Genomic DNA, 25,070 nt, shown 5'->3' with positions numbered 1-25,070 from the left:
GACAAGGGATTGGTTGTATCTGTGTCATGATTAATTTTTTGTGGAAGTGCGATATTTGAATCTGAAGTTTAAGTTCAGTTGAGGTACAATTTTACCATCCGTGCCTAGGAGTCATCTTGTTTTACGTAAAGGCATTCATAAACAATCTATTTTTCTTAAGAATTTATCCTTTCCGTTAGCGTGTGTTTCAAGGGCTAGTCGCAGGTGGCTCCTATCTATAAATTCAGGATATTCTCAGTGTTAGAATTTCATTTTCTTGTTACATTCTTTTTAAATAAAGTTTACTGTTTAAGAAACAGGTACTGCAGTCTTGAATACCCATGCTGATAACAGTGTGCCTGGCTGTTGTGCTTCTACGCTGAGGTAAATAAAGGAAGTAAAAAGGATATTGTTATATTGTCTCCTTAAATGGTCAGGTCCTCCTATTCCCACAACCATGTGCTCTGGAATCACCTATCAGCAATATTTCTCGAACCTGCAGCTCAATGACAGCAGCAATTCCTGACGGATTTTTAAATTTTGAAGAAACGTCTTCAGCAATGGCGGTCGAAGATTTCCGGCTTTAGAAGTCACCTTCATACCGCTAACAGCCTTGTCAAAGATGGCGCAAGAGCGGACAGACCTTCAGGGCACTCTCTTGTCCTTGGGGTGGGAAACACCCCTACAGGCGGAAGAAACAGCAATGACCAACGGCATGAAGATGCAGAAGGCACTGGAAACCACTATACTAAAGACACATAATGTGTATCCATAGACATGTCACCTATAGCAGAAAGTACTTCGGAATAGCCCCCATTCGGATCTATGGGAGGGGACTGCCAAGAGGGAGGTGACCACGAGAAAAAGATTGGAAAACCGACGAAAGGGTAACATTCTACGAGTTGGGGCTTGGGATGTCACAAGTTTGAACGTGCTAGCGAAGCTAGAAAACATGAAAAGGAAGACGCTAAAGCTGAATCTAGATATAGTGGGCGTCAGTGAAGTGAAATGGAAAGAAGACAAGGATATCTGTCAGAAGAGAATAGGGTAATATCAACAGCAGCAGGAAGCGGTATAACGTTATGAATACGATGGTAGTGTAGAGAATGAGTTACTGTCAACAGTTCAGTGATAGGATTGTTCTCATCAGAATCGATAGTAAATCAACACCGACAACTACATGCCGACGTCGCAAGCCGAAGATGAAGAGACGGAGGGGATTTAAGAGGATACTAAACTGGTATTCCAGTACGGAAGGTAGATGAAAATCTAATAGTCATGGAGGATTCGAATGTTGTTGCAGGGGAAGGAGTAGAAGAAGGCTTACGAGATAGTATGGGCTTGGTAGTGAGAATGAGAAAGGAAAAGGAATAATTGAGTTCTGCAGTATATTTCAGAGCTTAACAACGAATACTCTGTTAACGAATCACAGGAGGAGGAGGTGTATTTGGAAAATGGTGGGAGATACAAGAACATTTCAGTTATATCACATCATGATCAGGCAGAGATTCCGAAATCAGATATTGGATTGTAAGGTGTACCCAGGGATATATATAGTTTCTGATCACATTTAATCAGAAAGAAGTAGGATACGGAAGTACTAAGGAATGAAGAGATACACTTGAAGTACTCTCACGCTATAGATGTTGCGACAGTGAATAATTCAGTTCGCAGTTCACTTGAAGAGGAATGGACACCTCTAAAAAGGGCAGGTACGAAGCTGGAGAGAAAAACGTAGGTACAAGGAACGTCACTGCGAAGAAATCATGAATAACAGAAGAAATACATCAGTGGATCCACGGAAGAAAGAAATAAAGAAATGTTCCGAGAAATTCAGGAAAGTGGAAATAAAAGTCACTTAGGAATGACGCAAATAGTGCTGGGAAGCTAAGATGAAGTGGCTGCATGAAAAATGTAAATAAATGGAAAAAGAAATTATTTTCTGAAGGATGACCCATCACATAGAAAGCCCAAAACAAACTTCGGTGAAATTAATAGTAAAGAGTGCAGTGGGAATTCCACAGTTAAATGCAGAGGAGAGAGCGGATAGGTGCAAAGATCACATTGACGGGCGCTATGAGAGAGAGGATTTGTCTGATGACGTGATAGAAGAAGGAACTGGTGTCGGCTAATAAGAGACAGGGGATCCAATATTAGAATCATAATTTACAAGGGCTTTTAACGACTTAAGATTAAATAAGGGCCGGCCGAAGTGGCCGTGCGGTTTAAGGCGCTGCAGTCTGGAACCGCAGGACCGCTACGGTCGCAGGTTCGAATCCTGCCTCGGGCATGGATGTTTGTGATGTCCTTAGGTTAGTTAGGTTTAACTAGTTCTAAGTTCTAGGGGACTAATGACCTCAGAAGTTGAGTCCCATAGTGCTCAGAGCCAGCCATTAAATAAGGCGGAAGGGACAGATAACATTCCATCGGAATTTATAAAATCATTGTGAGCAGTGGCAACAAAACGATTATTCACGTTGGTGTATAGAATGTATAAGTCAGGCGATATACCATCAAACTTTCGGAAAAAAATCATTCACACAATTCCCAAGATTGCAATAACCGACAAGTGGGAAAATTATCGCACAATCGGCTTAACAGCTCATGCATCCAAGTTGCTGACAAGAATACACAGAAGAATGGAAAATAAAACTGAGGACGTGTTGAATGACAGTTTGGCTTCAGGGAAGGTAAAGGCACCGGAAAGGCAGTTCTGACGTAACGGTTGATAATGGAACCAAGACTGAAGAAGAATCAACACGCATTGATTTGATCTGTAGACCTCGACAAAACGTTCGACAATGTAAAATGGTGCAAGATTCTCGAAATCCTGAGAAAACTAGGGGTAAGCTATAGGCAATGACGGTAATATGCAATACTTTCAAGAACCAAGAGGAAATATAAGACTGGAACACCGAGAACGAAGTTCTCGGATTAAAATAGGTGTAACACAGGGATGTAGTTTTTCGCCTCTACTGTTCAATCTATACTTCGAAAAACAATAAAAGGATGGTTCAAGAGAGGGGTTAAAACTCAAGGTAAAAGGATATAAGTATTAAGAATTCCTGATCACACTGCTATCTTGAGTGAAAGTGAAGAAGAATTACAGCATCTGTTGAATGGAATGAACAGTGTGGTGAGTAAAGAATACGTACTGAAAGTAAATGGAGGACAAACGAAAGTACAGAGAGGTAAAAGAAATGTGAAGAGAAATTTATCATAAGGGTTGTTAATCACGAACTAGATGAAATTAAGGAATAACAGGCAGAGAAATAACCCATAACGGGCACAGAAAGGAAGAGGGCAGAGCAAGGAGATTATAAAACGCAAACTAGCACTGGCAAAAAGGGCATTTTTCGCCAAGAGAAGTTTACTAGTATCAAACTTAGGCCTTAAGTTCTGAGAACGTACGTTTGGAGCACAGCATCGTATGGCAGTGTGACCGGAACAGAGGAGAATAGAAGCATTTGAGATGTGGTGCTAGAGACGATGTTGAAATATGGGTGGACTGATAAGGTAAGGAATGAGAAGGATGGCGAGGAAAGGAATTTGTGGAAAACACTGACAAGAAGACGGGACAGGACGATACGGCACATGTTAAGACATAAAGGAATAACATCCATGGTACCGGACGAAGCTGCACACGGTAAAAATTGTAGAGGAAAACAGAGATTTTGATTCATCCAGCAAACAACTGTGGACGTAGGTTGCAAATACTACACAGATAAGAGCTTGGCACAAGAGAGAAATTTGTGTCCGGCTGCTTCAGACTAGTGTAAATACTGAAGAAATCAAAAACAAAAAAGAAAAAAAAAATTAACTCGAAGACAGATTCGGTACATGAACTGCACTTAAAAGCAGTTGATAATATCAAAATTATTTTCAGTTTCTTCCCATACTACAGGCGTTGGGCTGTTTCTAGGCGGAAAGCACTCGAATACTCGAACGCAAGATAATCTGCTACTTGTTTCCATGTATAATTCTTTCCCCTCTGGTTCTCTGAAAAACGCCCTTCATTCTTATCTTGTCAGTCCGCTGTATTTTCAGAGTCTTAAATTATTCGATTCTCTTCATTCCCAGTTCTGCCAAAGTCCATGGTGTAGTATCACGTAACGATGTGCTTCAGGGCTAGACCGGCAGGTATTTGTTTCTGTCGTTTAGCCCAGTGATAGGTCCTAGTAGACTTCTTTTGGAGAAGACAGCTGGTCTGTCATGGGCTACTTCCCACGACCTCCTTTTGTCTGCCATATGTTATTTTGCTCCCTTGTTATCAAGTTTCCTCCGTGTACTAAGTAAACTCCAGTTTTTGCGTAATGTTTGCCTCTAATCTCATTTTTACTGCTTATTGGTAGCTTCGCCGTTCTTTGGTTAACTTTTAGTTTATATTCTGCGTTCAGTAGGGTCTTTATTCCATTCAACAGATCCTGTAATTGTTCAACACTTTCATGGAGGATTAATATTCATTCACGTTAACTTTTGAATCAACTCTAAGCTTTTAACTTATCCGTTCGCCTTTTCATATACAGGTTCATCAATACACGAGGACTGCAGCTCTACTACGCATTTTTCTTAATTTGAGAATTTGATGTGAATAATTATTTAAATAAAAATAATTTTTTAATAAGACACATTTTTAAATCGGACTTAAAATTATAAAAAATTTCTTCTAGTCCCATACAGATAGACTCGTTTTTAAATCGGACGAAACTTATAAAATAATTTCTCCTAGTCCCATATAGATTCCCTGAAGGTTTTTTTCTCGTGAGTGTTTAATTTTGTAAGATTTATAATGATGAACATGGGAAAGATGCAATACTTACTTGACGCATCAATATTTCACCTCCTAAGTATTATCTATTGCATACGCCGCGTGTTTTCCGTTATAAAAGTTACAGGCATCGTCACAGATACTAAAAATTAACAAGAAATACTTTTTCAAGACTACCTTGATGGGGATAGCGAACTTCATGGGCATAGGAGAAATTAATTCATGCGTTTTAGCCCGATTTAAAAACGCGCAATATTAAAAATTTACGTATATTAAATGATTATCTTCTGCTTTTTAGTCTTGAATATGCGCAATTTTAGTTTATTCGATACAATAATTGTAATGTAAAAGAATTATATGGTGTCATGTATTGTCATTAAAGTGCGTTAAAAATGATTATTTCAATTTCAGAAGAAACTAATGAAGGCAGAAATTTGTGGTGAATTTTAACTAACTTATCACAACTAATAGCTTACTTTGGCGCCAGATGTATATTGCCAGCTCATGTGGTTGACGGTAGAAGTCTTCTTGATGATCGCTAATTCATTACCAGGTGCTTCGAGCCGAGAGGGAGATAACACAACAACGAAATGCATTTCACGTTCTGCGTTTCAAGAGGTGCAATTCACTTAACAACAATTCGGCGTGATTTTCGTACAGAGTAAGGTACTACATCTCCTACAGTTCAAGGGATTCAACGATGATACCAGCAGTTTCCAAGCACTAGTTATTTATGTGAGGGGAAATCCACATGTTACCCATGTGTACCCGTTCAAGATATAGGGAAAAAGAATTCTGCAGCAGTCCGCCCAACTCTCAAGAACAGCACATGATTATATATTCAGTTAATACCGTAACAGACTGACAGTGGGAAAGACAGGCTTGAGAGAGATTTTACACTTAATCCACAAAAGTCTAACCGTGTTTATCTGTTTTGGAGCTATAGTACAACTGCCAAGAGTGTTAAGCTCAACAAGTAATTACGCACGTTATACTACGAAAAGTATTAAACGAGTGTCTTACACATATCACAATACATGTTTGCTACTTGATGATCACTAGCCAACAGTGAAAATGTAACTGAGGTTAAATAAATGTTCGTTAACTACACCGACCACGCTGATAATGAAACCGACAATGAAAAACTCAAATTAGCTCTTGTTTCCAAGTTAAATGGAGATGCATTTAACTATAATTATATTTTATACAGGGTGGAGAAGTGTTGTGCCATGAAATTTCCGCCTTGGGTAGCTGATGTCAGCAGGGACCATTTTTAAACTAGGGAAGTTGGCGCCACGCGCTTCGATTTGCCGTGGGATTGCCCTGTTGCCGTTCGTCGGTTGACGGGCAGCGGTATGGTTGTCGGTTCACTTCGAGCATGCGGGCCGCCTTGGATACACCGCGACAGGCAAAGCATTCGCGGCCATGTGTAGTACAGAGGATCCGGCAACAGGGCAATCCCACGGCCAATCGGAGTGCTTGGCGCTAAGTTTCCATATTATAAAAATGGTGCGTTGTCGACCTACACAACATTAGTTATTTTGTTTCCTACTGACATCAGCTATCCAGGGTTAAAATTTCGTGACATAATTTTTCTCCGCCCTGTATATATATACATATTTGACGCCAGCCAGTGTGGCCGAGCGGTTCTAGGCGCTTCAGTCTGGAACCGCGCGACTGCTACGGTCGCAGGTTCGAATTCTGCCTCGGGCATGGATGAGCCATTTGAACCATTTGAACATATTTGTCAATTCCTTCCCATACAGGCTTCTAAATGCCGCTGATGGTAGACAGAACGATGCGGTTTAAGACAAAAATAGTCGCGTTGTTTTTGTCGCTATTTTCAGTCCGTGTTCACAGCAACAAAAGAAGTGGATGAGAAAGGTAGAGTGGAACATAGTTCATTGAAGCGCTGTCTCAGTCTGCTACTAGCTGTGTTATGTTCGTGTGCTTGAAAAACGTGTTACTGTAGTGGGGTTAGTGCGTGTGGTTATTTTCATTATTAAATACGCCTTAAAAATGCGTAAACTGTGTTGACACTTTTTACTGCATTCGTGGACAGGCTACGTTGAAATCTTAAGGAGGCTAATAACGGCATATACTAGGAAGGCGTAGGACTGGAAAATTGAGGACCAGACAAGCCTTGGGCTCCTCAAGCATGCTGCATATCTTGCGTCTCGAGTCTTTATTCGTAGTACAATCGTAAATGATCTTCTGTGGGCTTTGCTTTAACCATGATCTGACGAGATCCATCAAACCACGTGAACGATTGTTACTTTGTTGCGCAATTAGCGCATGGTTTTGCAAGAAGAAAAAGTCTTCCTTGGCATACCATAACATACCGTCGACCATGCAACCAGTGCCTCACGTCAATGGACTGCCTCTACCTATCCCACCGGATTGTGATCGTGTCGATGGCGGTAGTGAAGCACCATCACCGTCAAAACCCTGTTTTTCTAAAGATTCCGATTTTTTGTTTAACGATGGGTGTATAGAGATTCAAAAAATAACACAGTGTGAAGTTAATGACCTGTGAAATCTGTGAGATCTGAAACTTCAGCAACGTGAAACTGAACTCTCGACGTCAAGACTACAACGGTGGAATTGTCTTGATAAGATGATAAATGTGACTGCGTTCCGTAACCGCCAAATACCATTCCTTCCATTTTTCGAAAGTGAAAAGTACTTAGTATTTTGTGCTGATGTACAATACTAATGGCAGTTGTGGTGAGGTACAGTACTAATGGCAGCTATGGGTATCAACTACAAAAGTGATTAGTGGAGGTTTCTCATTGACACCTCCAATGTAAGTGTCAATTGTTGGTTGGTTTTGGGGAAGGAGACCAGACAGCGTGGTCATCGGTCTCATCGGATTAGGGAAGGATGGGGAAGGAAGTCGGCCGTGCCCTTTCAGAGGAACCATCCCGGCATTTGCCTGGAGTGATTTAGGGAAATCACGGAAAACCTAAATCAGGATGGCCGGACACGGGATTGAACCGTCGTCCTCCCGAATGCGAGTCCAGTGTCTAACCACTGCGCCACCTCGCTCGGTAAGTGTCAATTGTGTACAAGTGCATAATGGTTACGTGTTACCATCGTTTCTGACAGGGTATGCACCGTACATGAAAAAACTATATGTCAACATGAAACAAATGTTATTGCGATTGAACTATGACAAGTTTAAATGACAGTTTTCAGAGGATTTGAAAGTCATAGGCATGTTACTTAGGCTAAAACACGGCTATATCATATTCTGTTGCTTCTTGTGCCTCTCGCATACCCGCGACAAAGTACTTCATTACAAAAAGAAAAGTTGGCCTAAGCGTTAGACACTTGTACCAGGATCGCACAATGTTATGCACGAATCACTTATCGAATCCAAGAACATAATTCTCACTGTTCTTCATATAAAACTGGGCCTAATGAAAAACTTTGTTAAGGCCTTGGACGAAACTGGGAAGTATTTCTCTTTTGCGTTAGAAATTTCTACGTCTTGGTGAGGCGAAGATAAAAGATGGGATTTCCGTGGGTCCCCAGATACGCAAACTGTGCAAAGACGAGAATTTCAACACCATCCTGAAAGCTGGCAAAAAGTAATTTTGGGATGCCTTTATTAAAATGTCACTAACTTTCTGGGAAATAAGAGCGTAGGGAACGATAAGGATTTTGTGGTAAATCTTCTATAGTGCTACTGTAGACGGGGGTGAAACTTATCCTAAAAGTTACATTTCCTAGATTTCCACTTGAATTTCTTGCCTGACAACTGTGGTGCTGTAACCTACGACCACGGAGCGCTTCTATAGACAAATTTCGGACATAGAAATAAGATACCAGGGAAAGTGGAATGCATCAATATTAGCCGATAACAGCTGGCAGTAATCAAGGAATCACCACCAGAAAACCACAAAAGCCAGGTAAAGCCATTGCGCCTTTAGTGCTATTCCTCTAAGGGATAACACCAAGGTAAATACATCCCTAAGCTTATATAGGCAAAAATGTGAAGTCATCATAATTTCAAAAAGAGAGCTAATCTTGCATTTTCATTAACATTCTCGTTATCAGCACATCTGTAAACATACAGATTAACTGTTTTATATCAGTTACTAAAAAAATTAAAATTTTGTTGGCTAATGGTACTTTTGACAGTGCGTGATGGTACAATGCTTTTAAGATACGTAATACTAAATGGACACTGTTGACAGATTTCCATTAGACGCACGTTAGCATTTCATTCTTTTCGAACCTGGTAATTGGATCATGACCTCCAGAAACGTAGAATTAAATAAGTCATACATTTGGAGAACTGGTGCGTCATAGTTTCCAACTCATACCATTGCTCATCTCGTCACCCTAGTCGAGAGTTAGTTATTCCTCAAAGTGTCTGTCTGGCATCTTTTGAGGCGACATTTATGTTTCAAAACATACGAGATTCAGCTACTAGGAATCCTTCATGATGGTAATTACGAAACGTAGAACTTTTTTAATTAATTATTTGCTTGGGGATGGAAGATAATTATTTATTTTCTCAGTTGGAGTTTAGTGATGAGGCTACGTTCCATTTTAGTGGAAAAGTATATCGTTCAAAAGAATATGGGGAACACGGAAACCATATGCCATATGCACGAGAAACTCTCAAATGTTTAATGTGTTCTGCACTGTTTCCGGAGAAAAGATTTATAGACCCTCCTTTTCTTGTTGAAATCACAGTTACAGGACTCACATACTTGGATGTATTGGAAGCATGACTTTTCCCACAGTTGGGAGAACATGCCGAAAGGTAGATTTTTCAATCCAGTGGAGGACCAACGAATTGGCGCCTACATGTAAGAGAATTTCTTAACAATGAGAGGCATCGACGATGGATCGGCTGTCATGGAGCGGGAGGGTGGGGCGGGGGGAGGACTCGAATTGCTTCATTGGTCCTCAGGGTCGCCTGATTTCACGATATATACCTTTCCTTGTGGAGGTTTGTGAAAGACTGTCTTTGTGCCTCACTATCCAACAGTGAGGCCATGTAGCAGTACCAGTTATGCTTTAATTCGAGACGCGTTCGCGAAGTTATGAGACGAGAATGAGTATAGTACGGCAGTCTGTCGTGCGTCTGGTAGAGGGCATACTGAACATTTACAAAAGGTAAATGCAGACTCTGGTCCTAAAAGTAAGTGTAAAAGGTGCTCAAAGGTAGTATTTGCATGCCTCTAAAAGACATAGCCTCGTAAATTCGGGTAGTTCATCATTTAAGAAAAATTTTGTATTCCTACATGTAATTTAAAATCTGCCCCAAGTTCCTCTAGTGATTTAAAAGATAATATAATCCTGTGAAGTCGGATGAATCTTCTGGCCTTGTTCCCCCCCCCCCTCTCCAGGGCCCCCTTTTCCTCTCCCCTCCTTCTCCCAGAGCGGATTTTCCTTACCCCCCGCCCCCTCCTGAGTCCCTGCACCCCATCCTAGCCTCTTTTTCTCTCATGTCCTTCCCTCCCCAGCCCTCTTCGGCGCCCTCCGCCCCCCCCCCCCCCGCCTGTTGCCCTTCCCACCCTTCTTTCTTTCTCCCTCACCTCCTTGCACCTGGCGGATCCTCTGTTTTGCTCATCGGCATCAGTATGCTACATCAGTGTTGTGTTTGGTGCTGCTCTCCTGTGCATTGAGAGGTGCGATTTTAATTGTGTGCTGGACTTGTACATAGTGACACTGTTAGTGATTGTTACGTGCTACACCTTCTGTCGATACTGTTATGCTCTGGTCATACTTCGCCTTGTGTTCTTTTAACTGTCTCAGTGTGTGGTTTTTTGTGTGCACTACTTTTTTACGGTTTTTATCTCTATTTTTCAGTCGCCCATTTTTGGCTATTGTCTTCCATAATATTCCCCCCTTTTTTATATCTATGTACACCATATTTTCTCCTTGATGTTATTTTAAATGTGTTCTATTGTATGCTCTATGTCTTTCGGATGAAGAGCAGTGCGTATGCTGCTGCCAGCCTGCCCCAATGGGGAACTGAAATACAATAAAGAAAGAAAGAAAACATGAAACTTCTTGGCACACCCTGTACTTTGTATGGTGATGAGGTAGTGTTCGACTTGTTTGGACATGTGATACAAGGCATTAGGGTGAGATGGCTTTTATGTTGGTCACTATTACATGGTGCACCGGAGTACCCAGTTTAGTTGTCGGTTGCGGCTGTGCATGTTCGAGCAATGGCTCAAGCTGCCAGAACAGTCGTTTGTAGACAGGGAAGAATTCTGTGAAAGATCAAATGGCTGTCACCGTGCATAAACCGTATCATGAACGAGAGACACTCAGACTATCATCCAATATTTTGGCAACTGACAGAGACGAGTTTCCGATAGATGCTGCTAATTTCGTATGAAAAGCAAATATGCAGCGCAGTATCCAGTTAACGGAGAGACCAACATTCTGATCAACTTAGTGTTACAATAGAATATTGGGTGTGGGGTCATGATGGCTTCGTGAGAGCAAGTGATTACCAGAGATGGATGTGGGTGCTGAAGAAGTAGTCCAGCAGTGAATAATAATGCTCTTTATTGTTTATTATTTACAAGCATTCAGTCTTCTTGGCCATGGGTGTTTATCTCTGAGGGGACATCAGAGACTGCAACAGATACGCCACCACAGCATATCCCAGCCCAAGCTGTCGTCCCAGCAATGTTCTTGTCAGCGGTAATACATATCAAGCGCCTGCTGGTGCTGTATCAGACACCATGGACGTCTCGTGTAAACAGACATAGCCGCGGCGTCTGTTTTCCTCACAGTGAAAGTAGCCAATTGACGGTATGGCGACCCAGTGTCCTGGATACCACGCCAGAGCATAGACGGCTATGGCTGGCTGAGGCAGGCAACAGAGGTGGGGGCTCAGACACTTTAAAAGTTTTAGAACTTGAGAAGGCGGCGGATCCCCGTGAACAGACCCTCTCTTCTCACACCAAATACGACATGGTACCAGGATGACTCGGACTGGGCGACTGATTCTCCACCAGAGAGTGTGCATGCAGCAGAAGGTGGCAGCCTATGGAAACAAATGCTCTCCATTATTTACTGTTCACAAGCATTCATTCTTCTTGGCTATGTGTGTTGATCTCTGGGATCTCAGTGACAGATTCACTACACAGCTTCTCCAGAAGCAGCTGTCCTCGTAGAGTCGTCTTTGTCAGTGACAATGCATACCAACCACTTGCTGACACTGCGTCAGGTCCTGTAGACGTCTTCTGTATCCAAGGCCAAAGTAGACCGAGCAAAAACGACTGTCGTTGTCCCAGTGAAATTGGCCAGGTGACGGTACGGTTACCCAGTGCTCTAACCCTGCACTGGAGGTGGAACAGCGGTGGCTGGCTGCATCAGACTCTTGTGGTGCAGGGCTTTAGTTCAAACTCTGGAAAATGGAAAGGTCGTTGGATTCCAGTGAACAGGTCCATGGTGGTGGCGGCATCCAGGACTGCCAAGAGGGTGGAAAGTCAGGCAGCAGTTGAGGGTTCAAATCTCAGTGATGGTATTGGCAGCCTCGGCAGTCCAGCAGCAATTTAGGGTTCGAAGCCTAGTGATGGTGTTGTCTTTGTGGCGGCGTCCGACACAGGGTGGGCATCGTAACAAAGCCCAGCTGTCAGACGAGCTCTGGCTTGCCCCTGGGGCTACAACTACTGCTGACAGGAGGTTGTTTATGCACTACTGCATACCGCATTCTTTGGTCACATGGAAGCTTCTCAAAGGATGGTGTGAGTTCAAGGACTTGGTTATGGGCTCTCCAAAGTATGTAGGAGCATAGAACTGGTTCGCTGCTGCTGAGAGTGTTGTGTCAGCATGGGTCACTGATAGCCGCATACCATACCTGGAACACAGTGCTGTGGCTGCCGGTGCCATTTGATTCACTACAATAGTGAGGAATATTCTGAGGGAAAACGGCAGACTACAGTTGTCTGAAGCACCAGCTGTTGTATGAGAAAGCTCTTTTTGGCTCTCCTCTCGCTGCTGGTTAACTGGATGATGAGCCCTGTAAAGTACAGATGCCTTCAGAGAAGAGCGGCGCTCAAGTGGCGTTCAGTGGTAATGGTTCGAGTAGCAGTGCAACAACAGGCAGGCTATGGTTGAGTCGTTTTATGAATACCTAGGCTTCATCATAATATATGTGTTCTCTTTCAGCTGGTGAAACTTATCCGTTAATAAGGAGAGTCGGCGTTGTACATATTCAGGAATAACATTTGACTACCATTTTATACCAGCTACATCCCTTTCTTTCTCTAAAGTGCTTTTGTCAAGCTTTTTGGCCAGAGTAAGGTCATCTAAATTCTGGTATGTCAGCATCTGTTTGGTTGCGCTACAAACTGATTTTAGCTGCCATGTGTGAATATGCGTTACCGATATTTTTAAGACTGCTTCTCATTCTTAAAGGCTCATGTTTCATACTTTTTGAGACGTATTGTTACAGATAGCCTACAGCTATAGAGGCACAGTGGATTAAGATTTCGTCGAGTAAATACAATATTTTATTGACGAAATATACAATTTGAATATGCTGGCGGATTACACAATATGGTCACTCAAATACTGGATTACACAGCATCCTAAATACGTTCATTTATGTATAAATGTCCGAGTTCTGCTTTACTATGTATATATTCCCCCTCGTCACACTTCTGACTAGTCGTTTAGTCTTTGACAAGTGTCAGTGAAATCAGCCAGCTGTAAGCACGTTTATAAGCGTACATGGGAGTCGATGACGCCTCAGAAATTTAGACACGAAGCTTGTGTATTTAAGAACAACATTCATCACCATGCAGCGCTTCTGATCGAAAATAGACGCCTTGCGCAAACTATGGTGTTGACAAAGACAGATTGTAATTCTGCATTTCCTAATTTGCTTTGCTTGATTCTAATTAATGTGCTGGTGGTCCTTTCCAGTTATCGAAATTTTTTAATGAGGGTTTCACCCTTATCCACCGATGTGTTCGAAGAATTAATGTCCCAGACAATTTATAGTAATTTACTTGTTTCACAGGGCCTCAATTCTAATCAATGTGCTGGTGGTCCTTTTCAATTCTCGAAATTTTTATAATGATGTTTTCACCCTTATCCACCCATGTGTTCAGAGAATTAATGTCCCAGACAATTTATAGTAATTTACTTGTTTCACATGGCTAGTATTCAATTTAGTCTCCCTAACACAAGTATCCGAATTATATGCCACTGCTAATACACCCAGCTGTGTGTATGACAGCATATTGCCGCTACTGTGTAACACTGTCTTTATGCTGTGTACCTGTATGCTGGTACTTGGCGATATTTTTGAAGAGTACTGCAATTTATGAACCACCAAATTTATTTCCGATCCTGAGCATAAATTTTGATGGTGGTGGTTGTGTTTCTATATCTACAACAGCCTAGCGGGATGTATGCAGCAGAAATACACAAGTGACACTAAGTTTTACGAAGCATCCATCCAACTATTTATGTGCCAAACATGAGCCTCTGTTACATAAAATGTGATAGATACCGTCAGTTCTTAGGGATGCTTTGTTCCAGCCGTGGAATATAATCTAAAAATAGAGTTACAGGTACATTTCACACCATACTCACATTACTTCATTTTTTTTTACTTTCCGTCTCAATTTAAATTGTAAATGAACTTTGCATAGGTATATTGTTATTCGAACTGGAAAAGAAGGGAATGAAAGTGAGTGATACGCCAGAGACATCATCAATAATCTCTTCAAACAGTGCAGCTTGGGGTAGTTCTGACAGTTACATAAGACGCATCTAAGTAGAAGATGTTTCGTTGCAGATATTATTTTGTTCTACACGATGTCTGTTTTAACTTGAGACAACCAAATATCTCGAAAACGATGCATGTGAAAGGTTGATATTAATAAAGGAGACATCTGTCTGTGCTACAACTTGCCAACTCGTATCCACCTCTCATGTATGAAGGTCAAGTGGGAACCCCATTTTTATTGCGTATTCGGATTCTACGCCAAAAATACTTACGGTTCACCCAAACCCTTGTTTTCCGTTCGTGGTGTATAGCGCTATAATCGACCAATACCAAGAGTGCCTATTTTCCCATTTAAGAACCGAATAATTTAATTCTACATTTCATTTACAGTGTGAATGTAAACCTTTGTGTTCTAATTGTTGATATTTACGTTATAAATTTACTACTTTAGTTTTGCAAATTTGGTTGTACAGTGCACTATGGTTAGCTGTTTTAATACCTAGTAAGAAACTACGTTTAGCGATATCCAGGACCAACGACGTGGATGTAACAGCTTTCTCTTCCATTGGGATGTTTGATATCAGTGAGTCCCCTTGTCTCTCGCCATTGGGATGTTTGATTTCGGTGAATATCCACGGTACGTGCTCCTGTCACTATCACTTCAGGGACATTTTACCTTATTACAATAGTTATAGTGACGCAAGAGTTGGTTGGATGGAAACACACACCGAAATCAGTCACCCTGATGGCGGGTTCGAGTGCGGCCACCGAAATCAAGCAATCCGATGGTTTGTGGACTCACCGCAATTAACCCCAGAGGAACAGAAAACTATGAGAATATGTTACCATACAAGCAACTTTTTTGCCAGCAATGTCAATGACTAGCCATATTATTTGTACTGAACAATCACATTTGAAATTATGAAATAATGTTTGTACATAAGTATCAATCGTTAGAGCATAAAGGCTCTCATTTACATCGTAAAGGCAGGTTCTTATTAAAAAAAAAATAAAAAAAAGGCAGGCATACTTGAAATTTATCGGATACACCGCCATCTACCATCATGAAGGGGAAACAATGGTCTTAGTAAACTGTTCTTATTTTTTGGCACTGAATCCGAATATGCAATGTAATTCCGGGAGGGTGGGGGGGTGGGGGGGGGGTGTTCCCGTTTGAAAATACGAAGCCAAACCCACCCACGCAGGAGGGTTGGCTGGGAGCTTGTCATCTGAACCACCAACAGGTGTTTCCTTTACCAATATTACCAATTTACCATCAAGAACATTTTTATCGTACGATGCGTCGCTTTTGTGATATTTAGTTGTCTTAAGTTAAAACAAACACCTTGTGTATTATGGAAGCTATACCAATAAGTATTAAACTATTTTCACACATTTGGATTCGAACATACTGAGATCGAAACAAGTGGTTTTATCCATATCGTTAGCAGTTTTCAAAGGACGTACTGAGACGTTTAATATTTAATAGATTTTTTTATACTTTAAATTAATTCTTCCCTCGAAATTGGCTGTGAATGAGGAATGTTGGAGCTGTCGTAGGGTAATGCATAGGGGGATTTGTTGCCAATCTTGTAGGAAATATTTTCAATGCTGGGAGTGTAGTGGGGACAACAATGGCAAAACAGAAGAAGCTCTTTCCTGCAGTTGCAGAGTATATAACTGGAATGTTTTGATTAAGGAACAGGAAGGGAAAATGTTTCAATAGATATCAGAAAGCGTAGGATGAGGGAAAAGGAAGGAAGAAAGTGTTGCCACTGGTGTAGGCTTTCAGTTGCAGGAACGCTTAGGTGCAGCACACCAGACCACCAGCATTTTCAAGTCAGGTGCCGGGCTGAGAGAAATGATAAGGGATTTAAAATCTTTATGCAAGGATTTGTTGAATAAAGGACCATGTAGTTTTTGTTGATGGGGAGGGAAACAGTTTGGACTGGCATGTGACTTATGACATAGGTGGTGCCCTAGACAAGATAGCTTCCCTGACTCGCGGCACCAACGTACACTTTGTCGATCTTATCCGGTGTCATGATGGACCACACCTTAGTGGAACTGTGAGGCGGATTAATGTAGGGTTAGAGGTGACACTGATGGCAGCCGATTTTGCTCATATTGTCCTGATACCAGTCGGTACTATCAATAGATGGTGTTTCACCAGGCATGGCCTACATTTAAACAGGACTGGAAAGGGAGGACTGGAACAGTTGATTCATGAAAGTAAATCCCGCACCACACACTTTCAGGTACCTGTTGTCATGGTTGTGAGAAGTAGGTCTTTTTAGGATAAATTCACACAACAGTTTCCTCTGCCTAAAATCTAAAGCAGTCTTAAAAATATCTCAAATATCCACTCACAAGATAGTTTCTAATATGTCAAATATCTCAAATATTCACTCACAAAATAGTTTCTCATATTTCAAATGGCACACATGCTATATGTCACAAATTAAAAGAAATCAGTGGAAAAGTGGAATGAGATATGTAACACTTCTTCATCAAAACATCAAATCAACAAAAAGCAAAATACACCAGTTGGATTTTCAGCCCCAATCTTTGAATTTCACAGTATTTTGTGTCACTAAACAGTGGTGTAGTGACAGAAAAATCCAAAGTGAAGTTTTATCACTGTATGAAAGGACAGACCCTTACTGTATGACTACTTGAAAGGGTGGAACATCATACACCTGTACCAGGAAAGAACACAGCTTAAATCAAGACATGGTCTTAGCAGAGTAAGTGCAGACAAACACTTTGAAATGTCAGCTATAGAAATACTAGAGCCTGAAATCACCAATAAATTAATCATTTTGAGTGTGTATCGATGACCCAGTGGTAATGTGAACTTGTTTTCAGTAAATTCTAGATAATGTCTCAATTGTAATAGTCAACATTATTTTGTGTGAGGCACAAACAGAAACACAAATGTCATAAAGGAAACTAGTAACGCCCTCAAAAATACCTTTCAGAGGTTTCGCATGTCCTTCTAGGTCACGAGTGGAACAAGGCTTACTACAGTAATAGACCATGTGGCGACAAATTAGGACAGGGAAAACTGCACTGAATCTGTAAAAAAAATGGTTGAAATGGCTCTGAGCACTATGGGACTCAACTGCTGAGGTCATTAGTCCCCTAGAACTTAGAACTAGTTAAACCTAACTAACCTAAGGACATCACAAACATCCATGCCCGAGGCAGGATTCGAACCTGCGACCGTAGCGGTCTTGCGGTTCCAGACTGCAGCGCCTTTAACCGCACGGCCACTTCGGCTGGCGAATCCGTAAAACTCATGGACTGTTAACCTATTTCTAATAAAAGTCGGGTGTGGGAAAAAATCTCTTGCCTGTAAAAGACATAAATCAGAAATCAAAATATAAATTTTTTCAAGAGAACTAGCAAAGAAAAGGTGAGATGTAGTGTACGGTAAAGCTAATGTAAACTCAAAATTCTTTAAATTCTGAACATTATTTAAATTGCACTTAAAGAAGACATTTCGAAAAGCACTAACATCCCTGCCGATGACTCACAAAAACACTTTGTAACAGCAGGTATTGAGAAGTCCTTCGACATTCTTAAGTATCACGGTTCCATGAAAAAGAGTCATTATGAGCCATAGTTCTTAATTTTCTATCGTATGTACAAAACGACTTATAGGAAGTTGCTGACTGCTGCAGAAAGTCTTTTAATAAGAAAATAATATGAAATAGAGATAATAAAAGCAGAGAAATGTGGTAAGACGGTGACAAAGGCATGCTAACATAACGATAAGGGATGGGGATACAATAATGAAAGATCCTTAACATCTAGAAAACTACGTTGATGAGCATTTTTCAAGTGCTGTAAAGAAACTACAACAAAAACATATACATCATTTGTAAATAATTACGCACTAACTGAAAGTAAAATGATGTTATTACCAACACAAAACCTAAAGAGCAAAAAGTCAGTAGACGCAAATCAAGATGCACAGACCATGGCCAGTGGCTGGCATGTGGTCGCCATTTATCTGATGGCGGCCCACCCCTCACCGTTCATTTCTTTAACTCTTTTTGTAATCATCTTTCATTCCTTCCCAGAAACTGCTAACTGCTAAACTACTAAATGGTATGTTCCGGCAGGAGAATACTTATGTCGTTAATGATGCAAACTTTTTTTTTGCCGTTACGCGGTCAGTGGTGAGGGGTTAGCGGCCTATGGTACTAGCAAGTCTGCACACTTGTAGCTTAAGTGAGGTACTCATGTGTGTGTACTGAAACAAATATAAGGTATACAAGCTCGTTAACAGACATAATAAATGAATCATTCGCCGGCCGGTGTGGCCGAGCGGTTCTAGGCGCTTCACTCTGTAACCGCGAGACCGCTACGGTCGCAGGTTCCAATCCTGCCTCGGGCATGGATGTGTGTGATGTCCTTAGATTAGTTACGTCTAAGTAGTTTTAAGTTATAGGGGACTGATGACCTCAGATGTTGAGTCCCATAGTGCTCAGAGCCATTAGAAGCATTTTTGAGTTATTCAAAACAGGGAAATTTCAGAGTCTTTAAAAGAGGCAAGATTTTTACCCCGGCTAAGGAAGATGATAAAGACATAGAAAACTAATGGCCAATTTCCCTGTAGTCACCATCCTTAAAAAAAGTAGAATCATTAAAGACAAATTAATTAATTAGTTTAATAAATACAACCTTATAAGTAAATCATAGTTTTGTTTTCGAGGTGGCAGAAGTGCAGAATCAGCCACTGTAGAATACACAGAAGTTTTACTTGTTGCTGTTAATAAAGACTATGTCACAGGCATATTTTTAATCTTTTAAGGCTTGTGATACTCTTTTCAATAAAGAGCATAAACTAGAAGCTTTATGAATAAGAGACATAGCTAATGACTGGTTCCGATCACACGTAGCAGATAGGGCCGGAACATTAAAGATAACACATAGCTCAAACAAGTCAAACTTGTGCCGGCCGAAGTGGCCGCGCGGTTCTGGCGCTGCAGTCTGGAACCGCGAGACCGCTACGGTCGCAGGTTCGAATCCTGCCTCGGGCATGGATGTGTGTGATGTCCTTAGGTTAGTTAGGTTTAACTAGTTCTAAGTTCTAGGGGACTAATAACCTCAGCAGTTGTGTCCCATAGTGCTCAGAGCCATTTTTTTTAAGTCAAACTTGTAATTAAATACTTATCACCTCCAAGCCACATTAATATACGAGTTCCTTAGGGTAGCATATTGAGGCTAGCTCTGTTCCTGACCTAAATCAATGCCTTACCCAGTAGTGTTAGTCCTCGAGAGAAAATTCTCTTTGCTCATGACAGAAACGTATTAGTCGCTGAGAAAACAGAATGGCTTACAGACACGTAAGTGAAGCCCTTAACGAATTTCGCAGTCAGTTAATATGGAGTACAGTGACACTAAACATGAAGAAAACAGATGCAATAAATTTGGGTTTTAAGAGGTGAAATATCATTTTTAAACCTAATGTACGAGGTGGTACCCTGAAAACCGGAAATACAGGGTGATTAAAAAGTCAGTATAAATTTGAAAATTGAATAAATAGCGGAATAATGTAGATGAGAGGTACAAATTGACACACGTGCATGGGGTTTTATTAGAACCAAAAAATTACAAAAGTTCAAAAAATGTCCGACAGATGGCGCTTCATCATATCAGAATAGAAATAATTAGCATAACAAAATAAGACAAAGCCAAGATGATGTTCTTTACAGGAAATGCTCAATATGTCCACCATCATTCCTCAACAATAGCTATAGTCGAGGAATAATGTTGTGAACAGCATTGCAAAGCATGTCTGGAGTTATGGTGAGGCATTGGCGTCGAATGTTGTCTTTCAGCATCCCTAGCGATGTCGGTCGATCACGGTACACTTGCGACTTCAGATAACCCCAAAGCCAATAATCGCACGGACTCAGGTCTGGGGATCTGAGAGGCCAAGCATGACGAAAGTGGCGGCTGAGCACACGATCATCATCAAACGACGAGCGCAAGAGATCTTTCACGTGTTTAGCAATATGGGGTGGAGCGCCATACTGCACAAACATCGTACGTTCCAGCAGGTGTTTATCAGCCACGCTGGGGATGATGCGATTCTGTAACATATCGGCGTACCTCTCACCCGCCACGGTATCAGTTACAAAACCAGAATCACGCATTTCCTCGAAGAAAAAAGGGCCGATAATGGTAGATGTGGTAAATCCAACCCATACCGTGACTTTCTCGTCGTGTAATGGAGTTTCCACGACAGTTCTAGGATTTTCGGTAGCCCAAATTCTTCAGTTGTGGGCGTTGACAGACCATCGGAGCGTGAAATGAGCTTCGTCGGTCCACAACATGTTACTCACCGAATCATCATCTTCCGCGATCTTTTGAAACGCCCACACCGCAAATGCCCTCCGCTTCACTAAATCGCCAGCTAACAGTTGCCGATGGATTTTGTACGGATAGCATCGGAGGGTACGCCTCAGTGCCAAACAAACAGTAGTGTATGGAACGCCGGTGCGACGTGCGACTGCACGAGCGCTGACTTCCCCGTGCATAGGACGAACCCGCTACAGTCTCCATTTCTTCCTGAACTGTCTCAGAAATATTACGCCTTGTGCTCGGTCGGCCACTACGGGGTCTATCGTCTAAACAACCCGTGGCTTCGAACTTCGAAATCATTCTCGCCACAGCTGCATTTCTCATCGGACCTTTACCCGTTCGAATCCCCTTCCTACGGCGATAGGATTGCAACGCTGAACTAGCACATACCCCATTCTGATAATACAGCTTCACTAAAAGCGCCTTTCAGGTAACGTCAACATGCTGCGATTGCTGGCGCATCTGATTCTCTCTCTCATTACAGCTCCTTTTATACACGATTGTCATGTACAGTCACTGACGTTTTGCTGACAAGCGCCTTCTGTCGGACATTTTGTGAACTTTGTTTTTTTTGTTCTAATAAAACCGCACGTCATTCCCAGCATGTGCGTCAATTTTTATCACTCTATCGACATTATTCCGTGGTTTATTGAGTTTTCAAATTTATACTGACTTTTTGATCACCCGATATGTTTAAAAGCTATATAATAGCCGTGGTGCGGCTGGCGCCAGTGTTCTCAACTTACAATGGCATCGCTGCCATCGATTATAGTGTCACCATCTTTGCCTTCCGCGATTCAGACCGGTGGTCGGGTGGTTAAGGGGGAGAGAAAGGAGACAGCGGAGTGGATATTCGCAGGGTCGGAGGTGGCTTACCGTGAGGCCTATGGCACGACACCTGTACGCTATGGGCAGGATCAGCGAGAGATCCCGGCAGTGACTTGATGGGACCTCGGGACTGGTATCACGGTGGTGCACTGTTATGTTTTGGGGCTTTTCTGCAGCGAGGGCATTACAGGTTCTTGTTACTGCCCATTGAAACTGAGATGTGTCTATGGCGTGACGGAGGAAATGTTTGATGCTTGCCGATCTTGCATGTGAAAACGATTCGTCTGCCTTGTCTCTGTGCAGGAAATTATGTGAAGTAAATAACTGATACCACGGCGACGTCTTGCTCTCACGCATTGTTGAATATATTTCGGAATTACTGAATGGTGAAGGTATCCCACGAGTAAAGCAAATGAAGTCATTTGCGCCGTACTAAGGTACCGTTTTATTCTGCTTAAATCTGTATCAGTTATATCTGCATTTATATGCCCTTCTTTAGTTGCAGAAGTTATAGAAGTGTGAAAACAGAGAGCTATGTGGAAAGGGATGTAAGGTTGAAACCCTTCCAATAAGTGAATACCCTCTAACTCTGTATTACTAAAGTTGCCTTTCGATACCAGCACCGACCTCGGGTAAAAAGTGTTATTCGGAGGTTGTCATGGTACTGTAAGTAATTACACTACTGGCCATTAAAATTGCTACACCAAGAAGAAATGCAGATGATAAACGGGTATTCATTGAACAAATATATTATACTAGAACTGACGTCTGATTACATTTTCACGCAATTTGGGTGCTTAGATCCTGACAAATCAGTACCCAGAACAACCACCCCTGGCCGTAATAACGGCCTTGATACGCCTGGGCATCGATTCAAACAGAGCTTGGATGGCGTCTACAGGTACAGCTGCCCATGCAGCTTCAACAAGATACCACAGTTCATCAAGAGTAGTGACTGGCGTATTGTGACGAGCCAGCTGCTCGGCCACCATTGACCAGACGTTTTCAGTTGGTGAGAGAGCTGGAGAATGTGCTGGCCAGGGCAGCAGTCCAACATTTTCTGTATCCAGAAAGGCCCGTACAGGACCTGCAACATGCGGTCGTGCATTATCTGCTGAAATGTAGGGTTTCGCAGGGATCGAACGAAGGGTAGAGCCACGGGTCGTAACACATCTGAAATGTAATGTCCACTGTTCAAAGTGCCGTCAATGCGAACAAGAGGTGACCGAGACGTCTAACCAATGGCACCCCATACCATCACGCCGGGTGACACGCCAGTATGGCAATGACGAATACACGCTTCCAATGTGCGTTCACCGCGATGTCACCAAACACGGATGCGACCATCATTATGCTGTAAACAGAATCTGGATTCATCCGAAAAAATGACGTTTTGCCATTCGTGCACCCAGGTCGTCGTTGAGTACACCATCGCAGGCGCTCCTGTCTGTGATGCAGCGTCAAGGGTAGCCGCAGCCATGGTCTCCGAGCTCCATGCTGCTGCAAACGTCGTCTAACTGTTCGTGCAGATGGTTATTGTCTTGCAAACGTCCCCATCTGTTGACTCAGGGATCGAGACGTGGCTGCACGATCCGTTACAACCATGCGGATAAGATGCCTGTCATTTCGAATACTGGTGACACGAGGCCGTTGGGATCCAGCACGGCGTTCCGTATTACCCTCCTGAACCCACCGATTCCATATTCTGCTAACAGTCAATTGATCTCTACCAACGCGAGCAGCAGCGAGAGGCTACAATCCGACTTTTATCAAAGTCGTAAACGTGATGGTACGCATTTCTTCTCCTTACACCAGGCATCACAACAGCGTTTCACCTGCAACGCCGATCAACTGCTGTTTGTGTATGAGCAATCGGTTGGAAACTTTCCTCATGTCAGCACGTTGTAGGTGTCGCCACCGGCGCCAACCTTGTGTGAATGCTTTGAAAAGGTAATCATTTGCATATCACAGCATCTTCTTCCTGTCGGTTAAACTTCGCGTCTGTAGCATGTCATCTTCGTGGTGTAGAAATTTTAATGGCCAGTAGTGAATTATACGCAAAATTGTTTATTCTGACTGTAGTAAATTGGAGATGTAAGGTCGCTTGTGTGCCACTGTAAATTACTATCGTGTCCTCTGTGTGACAGCCTACTATTGTCAGTGGCTTCAATCATTATTTCTGCCGTATATCGAGTTTTGTATTCGCGGGTTTGCTGAAGCTGACATTGTTAACTTGTGTTGTAATACCTACAAACAGGCAAGTCAAACTGAGTATTCTATGAGCTCAAGATGATATTCTATTATGTGGTTTCTTAGTTTGTTATAGGTTAGAAGTATTTTACGTTTTATTGATATTCTGCTGTTTGTTTTGTCTAAAGAGGAGCTAGTTCTGTGAAGTAGTCGTTTATATTTTATTATTGTGTTACGCCTTTTGTGACTTTTCATGTTAATTGTTTTTAAGAGGCTACAAATGACACTGTATGTTGCAGGTAGCTGAAACTGACAGGGTCGCTTCCTGACAGGGTTGATAGTGGCCCTTTATACGACGGCACATTCGGCTATCCTCCTTCAGTACATTTGTCTCGCTTATATCGTTACTACGTTTGTCGAGTGGAATTAGGGCTTACTGTAATCACCTTATATGTTGAAGTTAAGTACCTCCCTTGCCAGGGCGCGAACCTTCGTGGATATAGTCGTATTCTCATCTGTAAAGATTGATAGTGTTATTAATTTGTTCTCGTCACGTGTATGATTATTTATCTTGTTATATTTAATGTCAGAAAACGTTAAGTGTTAGCGAGGTCCTAATTGCGACGGTGTATTCTCCTCTTGTGGAAACAAATTTGAATGATTTTATTCCTTTTTTTAAGTAGCTTTTAGATGCGTACATTTTGCCTCCATGTTTGGTGTTTTTATGGCTTCCACGTTAATCAAAATTACAATAAAGGTAAATTTGGCAACGGAGGGTTTCGTGTATTTATTAGTTGCTAAGTGGACCATAAGCTAAGTGAAGGAACTCTACAAATATATTTTCAAATTTTTGACAAAGCAAACTTATCCCCTACAAAATACTCTCCATTAAAACTAATACATATGTCCTACCGATGTTTCCAATGTTCGAAACATTTTTTTAGTCATCGTTAGAAATGGTTGACAGCTCCTCCCCCTCATTTTTCTTGACTTCTTCAATGTTGCCAAATAGGTATCCTTTTATGCCTCTTTTCATGCGTTGAAATACGAGAAAGTCTCACAGAGACAAATCGGGCGAGTAAGGTTTGCGGGGCAGCGGAACCATGCCATTTTTAGTAAAATCTGTCTAACAGAGACGGCTGTGTGTGCAGGTGCGTTGTCGTGGTGGAAGAACCAGTCTCCTGTCTGTGAAAATCTTTCCTTAAA

The sequence above is a fragment of the Schistocerca nitens genome, chromosome 2, assembly GCF_023898315.1.
Source record: "Schistocerca nitens isolate TAMUIC-IGC-003100 chromosome 2, iqSchNite1.1, whole genome shotgun sequence".
Taxonomy (NCBI): Eukaryota; Metazoa; Arthropoda; class Insecta; order Orthoptera; family Acrididae; genus Schistocerca; species Schistocerca nitens.
The sequence above is the reverse complement of the archived record's forward strand: the minus strand, read 5'-3'. Positions refer to the sequence as shown.